The sequence below is a fragment of the Sceloporus occidentalis genome, unplaced genomic scaffold (assembly GCF_023333645.1).
Source record: "Sceloporus occidentalis isolate IW3139 unplaced genomic scaffold, rSceOcc1.0.p SCAF_2, whole genome shotgun sequence".
Classification (NCBI taxonomy): domain Eukaryota; kingdom Metazoa; phylum Chordata; class Lepidosauria; order Squamata; family Phrynosomatidae; genus Sceloporus; species Sceloporus occidentalis.
Window position 1 is genome coordinate 243749438 of NW_028316982.1, and position 16833 is coordinate 243766270.

Below are 16833 nucleotides of genomic sequence, written 5' to 3' on the forward strand. Positions count from 1 at the left end.
TCAGCCCCTGATCATCTCGAGACCATGGTGACCAGATGCTGCGGTCCCAGATCCAGCCGCACCCATGGCCCTGAATGGGCTGCCGGCAAGGAGCTCTTTTTCAGCACTCCTCTTTTGGCTGGCTTCTGGCTAAGGCAGCTTCCAGCCACTCTGGGGAGCGTGCATATCCCCCCTCCCCCCCAAAGCATCCAGAAGGTGTTCTTTCCTGCCCATCTGTTTTGGGCTATAGATTGCTGATGTTGCTTCCTCCAGTTTTCATACCTCCTCCTGCTGAGTCTAATCTGCTTTACATATGATGTTTTTGGCATGAAAGTTAATAAGATAAGGTGATACAATGCAGCCTTGCCTGACCCCATGCCAATTAGAAATCATTCAAATTGTCATTTTTTGTGGGTTTTTCAGGCTGTATGGTTGTGTTCTAGAAGAATTTGTTCCTGATGTTTCGCCTGTGGCTGGCATTTTCAGAAGTTGATGGCATGGAAGTGAGTGGGGTATATATACTGTATGACCCTTAGTTGGGAGGAAGTGATTTACATGTTTATCTGTGTGTTGGTCTGTTGTTGAATAGCAAGGCCTCAGGATGGGAGAATATGAGGGAAGATATGTGTGCCTATGTAAGGAAACCCCCTGTCCTAAGTAGCCTCTTGTCCTGAGTACATGTTTCGCATCAGGACTATCAAATGTTGTGGCACACCATTTTCTTTAAGAGTGATCCATTCTTTTTTGTGATCTATACAATCAAATTCTTTGCTATAGTTTATAAAGCACAGGCAGCTCAATGAAAAATCCAAATAAATAGGTTTACAGCCCAAACATGTCTATTCAGATGTAAGGTATAATAAATTCAGTGGGCCTTTGCTGATGTTGCCATGTGTCTTCAAGTCACTTCTGACTTATGGCAACCTTATGATATGGTTTTCTTGGCACATTTTATTAGAGGAAGTTTGCATCACCTTCCCCTGAATATAGCCAATAGCAGCCTATATTTCCTGGTGGTCTCCCTTCCAAGTACTAATCAGGCCTGACTCTGCTTACCTTCTAAGACAGGATCAGGTTTTTAGGTTAGTGAGTATTACTCTCAGGTAAATGTATAGGACTGTGGCCTTAGAAATGGGTTGGGAAGTCATTACCAGGTTGCAAGGTCAAAATCAAAATCATATGCCATTTTTGCTATTTATCTTTGGCATATAAAACACATTTATTTTTGAGGCTGCATAACACCTGGCAGTAATGAGATATTAAAAACCAAGGGCAAATTGGGCAATTGTGTCAAGTGAAGGATGAATGATGCTCAAATAATGCACTTTTACATCCTTCTTGTGGACATACTAAGATGACTCACAGGGGAAATGACAAATAGATCCGTCATATTACACTGCAGGGTAAACCTTAAACCTGGAACACAAAGCTACTGTCACCTTAAATAAAAAATCCACTGTCTTTCTGTAATGTGTAGCTTCTGTGACTTCAGATGGTCACAACAATAATACCATCTGCAGCCTTAGTGCTTTGGACTTCAAACATCAGGGAAAGAACATGAATGAAGAACTGGAAAGAAAGCAAGTATATTCTTTAGGAGAATTAGAATTCTTCATTAAAATTGTTGCTCTTTTTCCAAATGCTCATGTTTGGCATAGTAGTTAAAAACTACACTAGCAACTGCTATTTTGCAAATTGAGGACTCAGGACAATGGTTGGCATCCAGTTTGGGACATATGCATGTGTAAGTCATGCCACACATGTCGGTCCAAAATGTACAACAGACATATTCTCCTGATAGCAGTGGAAGTGGTACAGACAACATGATCCTCTGTGCCTTGTCTTTGAAAGTTGTGATTGCATGTTGTTATGTATTATGTATCTGTATTATGCTATTATTTCTCAGACTGTACGCCATGGGCAGGTTTACTTTATCTATTTTATTGTTTGTATGTACAGTGCTGGGTAAATCTACAGTGCTATATAAATAAAACATAACAACAACAACAACATATGTTGCACAATGTTGCTATTCTGCTTGGGGGTTATGTAGTGTTGACATACTCCATGCTGATCTTTACACTACACTGAGAGGTTGCTGGATTGCAGCCATTGCATCAAAGTTCTTGTTCTGAGTTCTCATTCTGACCTAGAAAATAGTGGATAAAAGACTGCAATCCTGGGCATGATTTGCTGTTAAATCCTGTTAGAGTCCCCAGGACTAAAACATCCAAACAGTGAATAAGCCAGAGGATGTAAGAAGGTAGGCAAGCCCTTCCATTACTCCATTTGTTCTAATTATGAGAAAACTCCATAAGCAATAGCTCATAATCAGTTTTATTCAAAGAAAAATATGAGCTGGTGTGGTCAGATAACATTTTGCTTGAAATCTCAACTATGGGAGACTCAATGAATTAATGGCACTTAATGTTGACATACAGTAGGCCTTTGATATCTGCAGGGGTTTGGTTTCAGAACCCCCACGGATACCAAAATGCATGGATGTTCAAGTGCCATTAAATACAATGGCATAATAAAATGGTGTCCCCTGTATAAAATGGCAAAATCTAGGTTTCTTTTTGAAATTTATGTATTTTTAAAATATTTTAAGACATGAATGGTTAATTGGTGGATAAAAAAAAAAATCCATGAATATGGAGGGCTAACTATATTATTCAGTGGTTGGGTTGGTTGAGAAGATTAGGACTAACAGTTGGATTTAGGTCTTTATTGGACTAACTATTTTAAAGTGCTTTAAAAGTGATATGTGTGAACCCAGATTGTCATATTTAAAGTACAGTCAGCCATCTGTATCCATGGATTTTTTATCCAGGGATTCAAGCATCCACAGCTTGAAAAGATTTTTAAAATATATAAATGCCAAATAGCAAACCTTGATTTTGCCATTTTATATAAAGGACACTATTTTGCTATGCTATTGTATTTAATGAGACTTGAGCATCCACGGATTTGTTATCCACGGGAGGTCCTGGAACCAACTTCAGCGGCCCACTATATAGTAATTAAAATCAACAGAACTACATTTGTGTTCCACTGATGTCCGTTTTTGTGAACCCAAGGGTCTCCTATGCTTCAAATGCCCTTTAGGGGTAAGGATACAATTTTGCCATATTTTGACCTATTTTTCTGACAGGAAATGGCCCATGTGTTGAAAGGATTTTAGATTTTTTTCAAAAAAAATTAATGTGGCAGAAACCAAACTGAAAGATCTGTCGGTTCATCTTAAGTTTATATTTGAAGAATTTTTAAAGAATTTATTAACTTTTACATTTTTTTTTCATTTTCAAGACTGAAATATTAAGGTTTTTTTTAAAAGAAAAAGGAATGTGAGAGAAAGCAAAACTGATTGATTTCCCCATCTTCAGCACAGAAGACTCACCACAACTGAAAACCCTGTTAAAACAGGGGTTTTAGAAATCCTCTTAAGATACAAAGAAGTAAATTGGAGCCAGTAAATATAGGGACATCTTTCCTGTTCCCATGGTCTGTCCACATTACCTATAAATGATGGTTGCATGCTGTTTACATGAAGGTAAAAAGGTAAAGGCTTCCTCTTTAAAAAGGTTGTCAAGTTGTGTCTGACTGTAGGGGTGGTGCTCATGCATTACTAAGCCAAAGAACCAGTGTTGTCAAAGATGACTGCAAGGAATGGTGTTATCTTTCCACCAAAGTGATACCTATTTGCCTTGTATGTGCTTGTCAAAATAACCACAGAACACCGACATGGGAGAAAGGCCACAACTTTATTAAACCATTGGTAGGGTTGGCACAAAGCATAAGGTCAGGATCTGTGCAATCAAACAACCCGTTGTTGTTTGATTATCCAAAGCCGGGTCCTAACCCGGTGCTTGGGATGACCTAGGGGCTAAGGAACACTGCTTGAGCGCAAACCATGCCTTGCGTTCCCCAATTCACAAAGCCCCTAGTCACTGGGAGGCGCACCTGCGTTCTGGCCCCGCAATGGCCAGACGCCTTCGCTCATCACCCCCGGGTACCTTGTGACTTCCAAACCAGAACTCCATAGCCCTGGTACCACCAACGGTCAGATCCTGGCCTATGCTGCCGAACAGTTGTGACAAAAAACCACCTGAAACAGTGGTGGGCGGGTGGGAGAAGCTCAAGGCTATCTCCCCTCCAGGCTTGGCTCCGCACTGCTCGAAGCCAAGCACCGACTGAGGCAGAGAGGCCTCCGAGCAGCAATATATACTGCTCAGCCCCTCCCCTCTGCGTCATTTGCGGGGCCCCGCCCCCAAGGCCGAGCCCACCAATGGGCAGCCTTGGAGGACCGGAAGTCCCGCACCAGCAAGCCCGGCTCCCAGAGCGTCCCCGGGCCGGAAGGGCCTCCCCTTTCGGCCCCAATAGCCAATCGGGAGCCGGGCAAGCCCCAGAGCACTCTGGGGCTTGTAGTTTTGCCTCTCTACAGCGGCAAAGCAGTCTGCCCCGCGAACGGGGCGACTGCATTTTATCTACTTGCATTTTCATGCTTTTGAACTGTTCCCTGAAAAAGTCTGGGCTATTTACAGAAAACCTGGATCCAACTCAGGCTTTTCACCTCTTGCCCTCCGTTAGAAAGACTTATACATGTGGCCCTTACCTTATGTGGAGGATCTGTTCCGCAATCCCCCGCGTAATGCAAAAAGCATGAATCCTTGACCCCTATTGGATATAATGGAGCTTGTACTTGTGGTGCGGCTGTGCGCATGCATCATTTTATTTTTTGCCATGCGGCTTCAGTGTAAGCTGATAGCCATGTATAGTGTGCCTGCATATGGCGCAGGCTCACTGTATTTTGCGCTGGGTTTTCCAGAAACCCCAGAGCAAAACATAGCAATAATGGATGGCTACCGTCCCAGACGGTCCCTGCAAGCATCTCTACCAAGTTGCTCTGTGGCTGTAAGTTGCTTTGAGATCAGAATGAGGGATCCAGGGCTGATATCATGGATGGATGCCCTGTTCTGACCCCAGAGTTACTCACGGCCATAGCGGCAGCTCACAGCAACTGCACAGGGAGGCAGCCACTCAACGTGCATCAAAAAGTGTAAAAAATGCACAGCAGGTAAGAGCGGATTCAGGTGGAATTTGGGTCCAGAATACCCTGAGGGCAAATTCTCGCAAATATAGATAGGCCCTGAGTTTAAACTGTATGCTTGTATCCCTGAATAGGGTTTATTTAATGTAAGTTTGAATATAATCAAGGTCAGAGATATATACTACAAACTATTGTCTGTAAATTAATGCAATTTCCAAGACAGACACTAAAAGAGGTGGAATGGTTTACCCTCCTAGAGGCAAAGGCAACCACATTTAGCTTTTTCTCTTCCCCTCCTCCCTCTGTCCCAATAATCATGAGTAGTCATGCCCTTCATGAATAATGAAGCATTGTTCCACACACTATTTGAGACAAAATGAGAAAAACAAGACCAGATCCTGTGGGGAAAGAATAAATCTACCTCTCGCTAGAGAATTGTTCTGTATCCTGTGATGCACAAGACAGAAAGAACATGAATAGGTTAACAAATATGGACAGAAGGTGATGTGTTTGTTACTTCAGAAATGTTTCTGTTTTTGCTCTTTTCTGTTTCTTGACTTCCTTGACCTTTTTGCAGGTAATTATATTTGTCCTTTTCCTGCCAAATGTGACTTATTTTTTCCTTTAACTTTGTATTATTACTTGTAAAAAAACCCATGTATTTAAGAATAAAACTTTTGTCCATGTTTTCATAATTACCTCCATGCAATAGGCCCATTTCAAAATGGCCACCAAAAAGGATCAGGGCCATTGTGCAGAGTGGTTAAACCCTTCCCCAAGACTTATCTCCTTCTGAAAGTCCCTGCAACCCTTCTGTTTTCCCCAGTTTAAAAAAGGGAGGTTTTACCAGTTCAGAGGAGGCTTTTCAGTGAAAAACAATACAGGAAAGGACATTAATGTATATACTCAGCTATAATTCAACCTCATGTATAAGTCGAAGGCAAGTTTTAGGGCCAAAATTATGGATTTTGATATGATCCATGGATAAGTCGAGGGTAAAACTTAGGGGCATATAACAAAGGATCTAAAGGATGAAGGAAAGGAAAACAACGCCAAAGAACTTACAAAATTCCAGCAGACATAACTCTTTGTGCTCACACCAAAGGCTGGATGGATAAGAGAACAGAGGGAAGTCAGTGCTTCCAGGACAGAAAAGGGGAAAGGGGTAGAATCATGCCCACTTGCACCACATGACTGTCTGCATATTGGAACTGCAGTGGGAGGAAATGATCACACATGAATCAGTAGTGAAAAAGCAGTGTGTTTGGGAGGCTTTGACGAGTTTGCCCTTTAATGAAAAGGAGGGCTCCAGGAACAGATAGAAGATGACACAGCTTCACAACCGACACAGTATAATGTGATAACAACTATAGATGCTACTGTCTGCTATAGTTCCACTCTGGCAGCTTTGTGTGATAAAGGCCTCCATCTGGAGAGAAAGTTGGGGAGTCCAGAGCATCCTACTTACACAGTCTAGCTCTGGGTGGGTCCTCGAAGCAACAAACAATCTGGGTAGTCTGCCTTGGAAAATCATCTGTCCTGTATGTTTCTAGAGGCTTCTTACAAGAGCACATTTAGCTTTGAGGACCCTCCCAGAAGCAGCATCACAGAAAAAGACTGATTAGGACCTTGCAACCTTTTCTCCAGGCGTGATGGAAATAGCTTTTCCCCTACTGTTGCTGCATCACATTAGTGTATTTATTTTATTATTCTTTATTTTATTCATTTATATCCTGCCTTTCTGCCAATAATGAGACCGAAGGCAAATAACAATATATCAAAAAACAATGCAGATTAAAAACTGTACAAAAACCTCAATAAAAGCAAAAATATAAAAGTTATTTTAAAACAATTAAACAATGTACAGTGGGCTATCCAGATCCTCAGGGGTGCAGGACCCCTGTGAAAGTGAAAAAAAATTGCAGATAAAAAAATAACATTTTTTTTGCCTGAGAGAACATCTCTCTAGGAATCTCTAGGTACTCCAGTGCAACTCTATGGCCAACATCTGGCAGAAGCTGACCACAGAATTGGATTGGGAGACTTACAAATGCCTAGAGAATTGTTTTCTTTGGGAATCTTTAGGTTCCCTAGTGTGACTAGAGTTGGAAGAGTTGCACTGGAAGACCTAGAAATTCATAGAAAGAACATATTAATCAAATCTATGAATAATCAAATCCACAAAAGTTAAAGCCACAAATGTGGACAGCCAACTGTATAAAGTTAAAAATATTAAAATTCATTTAAAAAACCTATATATAAACTATAAAAATAGCACTGCATAGTATTAAAAGCCTATAACACAGTTTCTAAAATCCTGATGGCATAAAAATGTTTTAACTTCTTGTTGGAAGGAAAAGAAAGATGGAGTCATCCTGACCTCTCTAGGAAATGAGTTCCAAAGTCTGAGAGCTGCCACTTAGAAGGCCTTCTCCCTTGTTCCCATCAACCGAGCTTATGAACAAAATGAAGGGCCTCTCCAGAAAATCTCTAATGGGTTCATAAAGGGAGATATGAGTCTTCAAGCTGAACTGCATAGGGCTTTATAGGTCCAAAACAACACTTTGAATTGTATTAGGAAATGGACCAGCAGCCAGTGGAACTGTTGCAATAAGAGAGTCGTTTGCTCCCTGTAGCCAGTCCCAATTAATAGTCTGGTTGCAGGTCTTTGGGTTAACTGAAGTTTCTGAATACTTTTCAAAGGCATCTCCACATAGAGTATATTACAATAATCCAAATGGGATGTATCCCCTTAATGTGAACGACAAAGGGGAATAAAAGGGGAGTAAATGGCCCTGGAGAGAATTCGCTTTGAAAATGATCCAGTTTCGAACTGGATTATTTTGTAAGCATGAATGAGCCCTCTGTCTTGTTTGGATTAAGATTCAGTGTATTCACTTTCATCCAGTCCATTTCAGAGCCAGGCGTGAGTTTAGCACAGAAACATCTTCCTGGAATTAGGTGGAAAAGAGTAAAAGACTGTTATGATAATGGAATTCACCTACAGAGTTATGACTATTGAATCAATGATCACTTGGTACTTCTACACTTATGCAAATTCTGTTGATTCAGTGAATCTACTTTAGTTGCTGCAGACAGAATCCAGGTTTTATCCAATCTTTAGTTTAGGTGTATAAATAAAATATTCTCTTGGCTGGCATTCTTAGGGTAATTTATTTCACTAGCACAAAAGGATACACTCTGTTCTCTCCTTTCCTACCTCTCTTTGCTTTCTGCTCCCCTTCTTGGTCTCTAATCTGTTTCTGTTTAATCTTTGATATGCTAGCAAAGTATGCAAAATTGAGAAAGTTCCAAATCTGCATAAGAGGATGGTGTAATACAGTGAAATCTAATTAAATTTACCCATTTCATAGAGTGGAAGAAAAGCAATCAGCTCATGTCATCAAGACAATTTGCCTGGCAATTATTTTCTAATGCTGTTGTCCCATGCTAGGTGCCTCCCCTTCTTTTGTCTTTTGATGGCCAGAATAGCAGATAACCAGTTATGTTAATTAAAGATGATTTGTATCCCACTGCCTAATTTAGATGACATGCACATTTCATAAAAATACCAGATATATCATCTACTTGAAATTCATGTTTTGTTTTGAACGGGGAGGCAGGATGAAAACTCCCCTTCCTTTAGGGAAACCCCATGTACAAAAGCTTTCAAAAGGTACTTTTTGGACTATATTTTTCTCATTAGCATAATGGAAGCTGTGTCTTACCAATGCATTTTCTATTTACACTTTGTTATAATAATGTGCTTTTCTCAAATACTCATACCTTTCAAACGTGGATGTGAAACCCTTTTCTTCAGATGGTTCTATTTACACCTCATTCCCACTTACTGAAAGATCCGAATCTCAACCTGGCTCTGTTCCGCTATGCCAAATCGATTCCAAAAGGTCCCTCGTCCACATATGAATGGGGACCTTTTGGAATGGATGTTTTTTGGCATGGACCTTTGGCCCCATCTGCTCCCCAGCCTGGCCTTGTACTCTCCCCCGGCCTCCACGCTCCCTCCCCCCGGCTCCCTTCTGCGCTTGCCTTGGCTCCTTCCCCAGTTGGTTCTGAGGCTGAGAGAGTGTGATTTGCTCAAGGGAGGTGGGTGGCTCAGAGGAGAAGGCGGCGCCCTGGAGGGCTGAGATGGTGCCCGCCACTGGCTCTCCTGGTCCCTCCCTCCATCCCTCCCCCACCTGAATCACCACCCAATGGAGAGGAGGAGGAGGAGGATGGAGGCAAGGCCAGGTGAAGGGAGTGTGGACACCGGGGAATGGAGCAGGATGGAGGGAGACTTTTTTTTAAAAAAAACTAATCACAAAATCGCTAGAATGGCTTAGCTGCTATTTGTTTCTACAAGTAGTTGCTTTGTCAATCTATTGCTTCTGCGCTTAGTTTTATTATTTTTTTTAAAAAGGACCCCAAAAGGTGGTACTGGGTGTGTGTGTGACATCTCTGGGGATGGATAACACCCCCCGCTATTTGTCCCTCCCCTTTAAAAGAAATCGATTGTGATCTGACGTTCCCACTGTTAGGAATCACGTCAGAATCGATTTTTGCCAAAAGAACCACCAAACCCCGGCTACCAAAATACCTCGGGCTTTTGGCATTTGCCCCATGTTTTTTCCACTGGAATCAATCCAATGAGGATTGGGATCAATTTCCAGTGGGAACTAGGGGCACATACACTGAATCAGGATTCAAGGCTTTTCACAGTGGGAACGACCCCCTGTATGTAAGGCTATTCACCTACTGCTAATCACTTGATACATCAGGAGTGAGAACTGTACAACCCTCTAGATATTCTTGGATTGTACCCACCAGGAATCCTGGCTGGCTAAAGCTGTGGAAACATTCAGTCCAACAATATTTAGAGGGCTGCATAATTCCACACCATATTCCTTCCATCTAATGGACTGGACAGACACAATATTTTTCAGAGTTTAGAAGAAGGTATTTTTTGAACAACAGTTCCCAAAATTTTACAGCCAGAATGCTGGGAATTATAATAAAAAAAGTAACATCTCCAAGCTTTTGGTATTTTGCCTAAGGGTGAGTATCCGTGGCTGAGTAGGGATTCAGACCTTGTTCTCTAGAGTCACAGTCTAACACTCAAACTGCTACACCATTCTGGCTCTCCACTAAACATAACCAGTATTGATTTGTGCCTTTGATTGTACTTTGCAATTCTCCAAATCTTGGGTTTCCAAGATAGCAGCTTTCCATCCCTTGTTTTCTGTATGATAGTGGCTGGCCACCTGTCCTGCATGCAGGAAACTCTTGGCTGAGTCCCTGGTATCGCCAGTCAAAAAGATCTCATGTAGCAGCAGCCGGGTCAGAGAAGACATCTATTAGAGATCACAGATAACAATTGGAGCAGGCAAGACTGAGCCAGAAAGACAAATTATCAGTATTAGACCTATCTTCATCCCAGTCAATCCTATTTTACAGTGTAATCCTAACTCAAAGATACATTAGCTATAAAAGGGAAGGATTAGGTGCAAATACCTTTCGCTGCCCAAACTCCCTGTTCTTCTGGCTGGTGTTCCGGATCCCCCTGTGTAAGGGGAATTCCATGTATGCTCGAGCCCCATTCAAAAGAATGGGGCTTGTGCCTGTGGTGTGGTATAGCGCGCACGCCACAGATGCGCTTGCCATTACCTCTTCCAGGGTGCACCGAACATTCTTCTGCTGCGGCTTTCAGCGTATGCTGAGTGCCCCCAGTGTATTTGCTCTTTTTGCTGTCCATGATATCCTCAGCACTCTTTTCCAGCACCACATCTCAAATGAATTTACACATAGTGTTTTTGTTATCTGCGGTTTTTCCACATTTATGTGGGTCCTGTGCCCCTAGCCCCAGAGAATATGGAGGACCAGTATATTTTCTTTTTGTCCATTTTCTTAATTGTCCAGCTCTTCCATTCATACATGGTAATGGGGAATACCACTGCTTGTACAATTTGACTTTCATGTTTAGTATATATCTTTGCTCTTTTGGACCTTTTCTTGTTCTTTCATAGCTGCCCTCTCCATTCTTAGTCTTCTTCTGATTTCTTGACTGCAGTCCCCTTGACTGCAGATCCAAGGTATAGGAACTCTTTAACTATTTTTATGTCCTCATTGTCTAGAATGAACTTGTTAAGATCCTCTGTGGTCATCATTTTTGTTTCCTTTATGTTCAACAGTAATCCTGCACTTTCTTCCTTGACCTTCCTCAGTAGATCCTATAGGTCTGCAAAGTTTTCTGCTAATAGTATGGTGTCGTCTGCATATCTTAGATCGTTGAATTTCCTTCCTCCTATTTTCCTTCCTCCTCCTTCTGTGTCCATGCCTGCCTTTCGTATAATATGTTCTGCATACAAATTGAAAAGATAGAGTGAAAGGATGCAACCTTGTCTGACCCCTTTGCCAATTGGGAACCATTCTGTTTCTCCGTGTTCTGTTCTAAATGTAGTTTCTTGTCCTGAATACAGATTCCTCATCAGGATTATTAGATGTGTTGGCACTCCCATGTCTTTAAGGGTGTACTATAACCTTTCATGATCTATGAAGTCAAAGGCTTTGCCATAGTCTAAGCATATACTGATTTTTCTTTTTGAATTCCTTGATGCACTCCATTATGCCTCTTCATTTCTTGAATCCTGCTTGGACCTCTGGAATTTCTCTCTTCATGTATGTTTGGAGTCTACGTTGCAGAATTTTGAGCATGATTTTGAGCATGATTTCAGGTAATATACAGTAATGGAAAAGTAATGTACATTGCAGTAAATAATGGAATGAATTATCTTTTCAGTCTTGTTTAGAGTAACAATCATGAGTATATTTATGTTCCTTTCCCTTACCCTTCCTTCTTTCATGATTGCCCTCTGAAAGCCACTAAAAATAAAGGCAAAGCTAAAGTGACAAGACAGGTTTACCCAAAGGCAGATTTCCAGCAACATCACCCATTTTTAACTAATGGATTATATTATCTCTCCACAGGAATTCAAAATATTCACATTATTTCTTTCAGAAGCATTTTGTTATTTTTGATGGTGTTGCAGATTTGCCTCTTTAACCTGTGCTTAGATAACTGTCACAATTAAATATTAGATATGACATGAAAATGAGCTGCATGGTCATTCAGGATTTGTTGTTTAGGACTAGAGAGATCTGTTGTGAAAGAGTAAACCCTATGATGCCTTCTGCTTTTCTCAGGTTCACCTCTTCCTTCTGTTCCTCCCAGTTCGATAAAAAATTTAATTTCAGAACCACTCATCTGTGTTTTCACAAACACAAAAGATTTTGAAAAACTATCAGGCAAAAATGTGGTGTAAATCTGGGGGGTGGGGTGAATGAATCACAAAGGGGAGCACTGAATGATGTGAAAATTGCCTTATATGTGGCCCCATGATGAAGATGGCAGCCACATATTATCTGTGGGTTGTAAATTAATTATCCACTATTTTCTTTAATTTATTTATTTATTCACTTCATTTATGTGCTGCCTTTCTCCCAGAGTGGGACCTGCGATAGCTTCCAAAAATAGCAAATGTAAAAAATTTACAATAATATTTTAAAAACAATTTAAAATCCCCACATTGAACACCATAAAATCATTTAAAAGCAATATAAAAGTTAAAAACACATCTAAATAAGAACATTTCCTGCTTAACCATTAAAAGTCCGCTTAAACAAAATGTCTTTGTCTGCCAGAAAAAGAAGAGCAGGCACCCTAGCCTTCCATGGAAGAGAGCTCCAGATGCAGCTTTCTCTCATGTCCTCACCAAGAGAGACTGTGATGGTGGAGGGACCAAGAGTAAGCCTTCCTCCGAAGATCTTATAGTTCCTGCAAGTTCATATGATGAGCTATGGTCTTTTAGATAGTCTGGACCTAAGCCACATAGGACTTTATAGGACATGTCCAGTACTTTGAACTGTGCACAGAAATGGGCAAATAATAGTATTTACTATATCTGCCATACCCCCAGTAAAATATGAAGCAGAGTGACAATAATAAAAAATTGACTTTTTAAAATAATTACACACAAGCTATGAATACACTATTTGTGTACACCAATACAAATGATAACCATGCTTGAAAGCTTCAGTTTCTGTTTGATATAACTCAATTTTTATGAGAAGAAACTTTTAAGTGGGTATTATATGGGACAAGTTGATAGATAATGACTGGAATATTCAAGCCACTAGAAAGCATGTCTGGGTATCAAATGCACTGAACCCATTATCTCCAGGTGTAACTTTAAGACTTCATAACTGTCATCTCTAAAGGAATCTGACTTGGTCTAGGCTGCTTAAAAGGGAACTGAAATGAACATTATCTTCTGAAGTATCTATCAACCTAAAACACTATTTCTTCATTGCCTCTGTCCATGCGTGGCACATTAACTCATGCTTCTACATTCTGACAAGCTCTGTTCTCGTCAACACTTAGCAAATAGGCATAGTTTCATAAATACTTTCTCTTTTATTAGAAACAGTGTTCTGTGGTTTTCAAAATAGCAATAAAGGACAGTAGAGCTTCATGACATGCAGGGCTGATAGGCAGTAGCTATTAATACGTTTGTGTTCTATCAAAATATCAAATGAAAGAACTGATTTCAATTAACCTAGCCATGTATTACTCTGTAAAATCAATGTATTGTGCACACTTATAAATTACATGATACACACATTTCTGCTCACATGTCCAAATACAAGATTTTTGGCAACTTGTTCCATCTTTACAAAATTAAAAGATTTCCAACCCTCACACAAGGGATATCCCTTCTAATAATTGATACATGCCAATCATATAAGGGACAAGCTTTCTGATCCCCAGATAAGGGACATCCCTTATAATAAGAGCCATCTGCCAGTTCTATAACAGACAAGCTTTCTTGCCCTCAAATAAAGGATATAATAAGGCACATCCTATATAATAAGGGATACCTGGCGACCCTGATTTGGAATAGAACTATCTTGTAGCAAGACATTTTCTTTCATTCCAACCAACACACACACATACATATAGATGATACATAATGATTGAAATTCAACCACTTCTAGCAAGTCACTCAGAGCTGAATTTGAATCCAGACAAATTTCAGACCTCCTTTCTTAAGAAGAAAGACAGTCAGGGAAAGCCAACTGGAAAGCTCAGTAGAGTCATTTTTCATTACTAAGTCCTTTAAATCTAGTGGAAATAGACAACACACTTACATGGGGAGTTTAAAGGATAAATCTCCTGATGTCTTCCTACTTGACTGTCTCTACTAGAAAATATAACTCATACTTCCCTCACAGCCCCTATTAGGAGATATATGTCTTAGAAGTTTATCATGTGGCTTTTTGTAACATGTCAGTGAAATCAAATGATATCACCTGAACCTCTGAAACAAATTGGGGGTCATTTTTACCAAAGATGTTGGCCATATTCTCCTTCATAATTATTCAATAACCATTAAAAAAATTAGCCATTGTGCAACACTGTATTTCTAAATGATCAAAGTTAAAACCCACATTGTTGGGGGGAAGTTGTGACTATTGCTATGCAGGCTCAGTCTAAGCTATTATTCTTTTTTCAAATGATTTTATTCATATCAGAACAATCTAAGTATATTTCATGGCATAAATAATCTATAATTTTATTTTTGATGGAAAAAGATAGATTTTCTACATTCAAAAAAGGAAAAAATGTTCCAACACAATAGATAGCTTACAGTAGATAGCTAGCAATTCCAAATATAAAACTATACTGCTATGCTTTTCAGCTCAAACAGATGGTACACATGATAAGAAGACCGGGTGCAATGGGTAAATATGGAAATTTGTGGTGAGACAGATCATAATGATGTGCTGCTCTTTCAGTTAATGCAGAAGAAAACAATCAATGAACTCTATAATCCATTCTTGATAGCTACTTTAAAAGTACAGAAATGCTGGGCTAAAAAGCTGTCATTGCATCCATCTCCCATATGCCCTTTTACTAACCATCCAGAATTCCCTTTTGTGGAAAAGTAAAAAACAATTTGAGAACTAGGTTATTATAATAGACACTGTTTGAGATTTATTTCAGAGGATTCCCTGGTTAATATATATTTGTAAAATAATACATTAGGTATGATGGCTCACACCTGGCTGCACTAACATTGTGTGTGCATTTGCCAATTCAGTTTTTCACAACTTCAGTCAATCAACAGAGGGCTGAACAAAGACAATGGCTTCCTGACACACTAAACATATAATAACACTTAGCCAGTTTAACTATCTCTTTTCAAGTTCTTAGTCTACCCACACCACATTCCAAAACTCCCTTCCACCATTTCATATGGGCATCTACCCACCCTGGCTTTAGCCAACATCTTTACTCCTGTTTTAGTCCCTCAATGACAGTAGTTAAAAGTGAACTTGTCACCTCATCACCATGCATTTGAGGAAGTAGACTGAGTCCGCAAAAGCTTACGCTACATCTTCTTTCTCACCATTAGTATCAAAGGTGCTGCAAGATCCCTTTGCAGACTAATATTCTAGAATAACATGACTATGTCTCTGAATCCTATGTTCCTACATAAGGGATAGATAACATATGGCTCTCTGCACATTTTTATGAATTGCTTTTGTTATGCCACCTCTTTTAAGGGAATGTTTTAGGAAGACTGAACATATTAAAGCCTTCCAGCTTCAATTGATCTTGGATGACACCGATTTTCTGGACCCATTTCAAACCGGCTTCCGGGCAGGCTATGGAGTTGAGACTGCCATGGTCGCCTTAGTTGATGACCTCCGCCTGAGCATGGACAGGGGAAGCATGTCCCTGTTAGTGCTCTTGGACATCTCAGCGGCTTTCGATACCATCGACCATGGTATCCTTCTGGAGCGCCTGAAAGAGTTGGGCATCGGGGGCACTGCTCTGCAGTGGTTCCGGTCCTACCTCTCGGGTAGATTCCAGATGGTGGAGCTGGGGGACTGTCTCTCCGATAAGAGGGCCCTTACATCTGGTGTCCCTCAAGGAGCGATTTTGTCCCCTATGCTTTTTAATATCTACATGAAACTGCTGGGAGAGATCATCCAGAGACACGGGGCGCGGTGTTATCAGTACGCTGATGACACCCAGATAGTTTTCTCTGTGTCTCCGACTGATGCAGTAACTAAGGGTGGCATCTCTCCTCTTGATGCCTGCTTGGCGTCGGTAATGGGCTGGATGAGGGAGAACAGACTCAGTGTGAATCCAGGGAAAACGGAAGTACTGGTGATAGGTCCCTCGGTTCCGGGTGGTGAGATTTGTCAGCCTGTCCTGAATGGGGTCACGCTCCCCTTGAAGGACTCGGTGCGCAGCTTGGGAGTACTCCTTGATTCGTCGCTCCAGCTAACATCTCAGGTGGATGCGACGGTCAGGAGTGCTTGTTATCAGCTTCGGCTGATACGCCAGTTGCGCCCCTACCTGGACCGACGGGACCTTGAAACTGTTGTACATGCTTTGGTAACCTCTCGGTTGGATTTCTGCAATGCGCTCTACATGGGGCAACCCTTGTACCAAACCTGGAAGCTACAACTGGTGCAGAATATCGCAGCCAGACTGGTCGCTGGTAGTTCCAGGACGGACCACATAACACCTATTTTAAAAGATCTCCACTGGCTACCCGTTCGCTTCCGAGCTCAATACAAGGTGTTGGTTTTGACCTATAAAGCCCTAAATGGCTTGGGCCCAGGGTACTTGGAGGACCGTCTCTCCCCATATAATCCGCCCTGCACACTCAGAACATCTGGGACAAATTTGTTGGAGGTCCCTAAATCCCATCTGGCGAGGACCTCACAGAGGG

The 16833-nt window shown here is 41.0% G+C and overlaps 1 protein-coding gene across 2 annotated transcripts in view; it reads right to left on the reverse strand.

The window, feature by feature from the left end:
- Positions 1-16833, reverse strand: part of LOC149319899 (microtubule-associated tumor suppressor candidate 2-like) — a 440967-nt gene that overhangs the window by 116649 nt on the left and 307485 nt on the right. The gene's annotated exons all lie outside the window — the stretch shown is intronic.